The following is a 2,245-nucleotide window of genomic DNA, read 5'->3' on the forward strand; positions in this document are numbered from 1 at the left end:
CTGGTGAGTTCATCTTGCTGCTGTAGACTGAAGACTAGCTGATCTTTTGGAATTCGTCAGAACTTCAGTGCCAGATCAGGACTACTGAGACATCCAGCCTCGTGGACTGAGTGACTATGGATTCTCAGCCTCTCCAGTGTGGTGCAGCCATTGTTGGACTACTTGGACTCTATCCTGTGAGCTAAGCTGATAAATCTCTATACATATATATTCATTCTACCAGTTCTGTTTCTTTGGAGAATCCTGACTAATACACTCGGCAAGACAGATTTTACTTTTGCAAATGTGTGTTGCATGGTCAGTCAGATCCAGCAAGCACACAGGGCCCATAAGCTTGATAGGTTTTTATCCCTAATGCAAGAGTACTTTGTCTTTTCCACACTGGCTGGGGTCCAACCTCACAATCTTTCCAGTTGGCCGGTTTAAAAGAATCAGTGTGAAGGAAGGGGAAGAACTCCACTGCCCAAGGCCACTGTCTCTTACAGACCTAAAAAGGCAGCAGTCATCTCTGCCTTCAGTCTCAGGGTCCTTGCTTTTCCCTAGACTATTCAGCCCACCAACATCAACAGGCATCTTGTCCAAAGTGACAGAGAACCAGTCACACTTCAAGGTCTGTTCTAGAATGCCTCTTCAACATAAGCCCCCACCCTCCCTTAACCAAGTCCATGCTGACAGCATGTTGGAGGCAGATGACTGCAGCTTAGTTTTCAAGGCTACTTTTGTCCATTTGGAAACCAGCTGCTGGAGGACCCCAAGGCCATTGCCCTTTCAGAGGGTCCTTCCTTTCACCAACACCATCCTATCTTGATGACTGAAGCACTGTAATCCACTGTGGGAGTCCTCCAACTTTATCTTCCTTCTTCAATACTGTTCCTTATTCAACATCTTCTGCCTTTTGTGATGGTTATATTACAGTAACTAAAATATCTAGCCAGGTCGTCCCTTGGAAGGCAGGTTCACCTTAAGCCATGCTAAAGAGATAGGCAGAATAATTAGAGCTTTAATGAGTTAATGTACTCATTTTGTTTGACTGGTATTCCCACCTCCCATTAGGTCACACACATACATATTCATAAGTATGCCTACTTTTCTGAATTCATCAGAAAAGCATAACCTCTCCTTTTTTCTTTCTATCAATTTCCTAAGCATGCTTTCCCTAACACTGTGGGCTTCCCCAACAATTTGGGGGAAAAAAGCTCCCCTTCCCACCATGGCTGCTAGTCCACACGTGTCAAACCTCCACATCGGCTTTTTTCCTTCCCTCCTCTATTCTCTTCTTCCCTGTGGCTGTTGAGATTTACAGTTTGCCTGCCCTGAGAGTTTTTCCTTTGAACTCTAATAAAATTACCTTCAAGCTTCTGATTGAGTCCATGCAATGCAGCAGAGCTCAGAAGAGGGGTTCACCCCTGGAACTGGAGTTAAGGACAGTTTGTAGCTGCCATGTGGGTGCTGGGACTCGAACCCAGGTCCTCTGCAAAAGCAGTCAGTGCTCGTAACCTCCGAGCCATCTCTCCAGTCCTGGCACTGTTTTCAGCAGACATCCAGAGAGTGCAGAGTTCTGACCTCCCTCTGGCCTCCCACAGGCAGAGGGCCTGAGAACTCAGGGGACTGGTTGAGAGCCCCCAGATCCTGCCTCCACATGGTGAAGGAAGCCTGAGTGTGCCTGACTGGAACTTGAATTGGGCTTCTATGGGCACTCCTGAATAGCTGATCTGAAGCCATCAGTTCCCTCCAAATTAAACTTGAGAGAACCTGAACCCTGTACTAACCAGTGTTACATAACCAATAAAGAAAGGATCTAGGCACCCTGATAATACAAACAGAAGCACACTTCAACTTAATTCTCATATCAGAATCATAAACAACAAAAGAAATTCACATGCCAAAATCACAACTAAAAAATAATAAAATGGAAAGCCAAAGCACTATGTCCCCACCGAACTCCACCAATCCTGTAGAAAAGCTCTATCAGGAGAACACCCCCCCCCCGCCCCAGAGATAACCCAGGACACTGAATTTAAAAGAACAATCATAAACATGATCAAGGAATTCAACAAATTTAAAGAACACACGAACAAACAAATCAAAAAGCTAAAAGAAGATAGGGATAAACTTCTGAATGATTTCACAAAAGAGATATAGAAACATTGAAGAAAACTCAGGCAGAAATGAAGAATGAAGTGCAAAACTCAATAAGCTGACTTGAAACAAAAAGGGAAAGCCTCACCTCTAGAATGAATGGAAA

The sequence above is a fragment of the Nannospalax galili genome, unplaced genomic scaffold (genome assembly GCF_000622305.1).
Source record: "Nannospalax galili isolate Female #2095 unplaced genomic scaffold, S.galili_v1.0 scaffold713, whole genome shotgun sequence".
NCBI lineage: Eukaryota > Metazoa > Chordata > Mammalia > Rodentia > Spalacidae > Nannospalax > Nannospalax galili.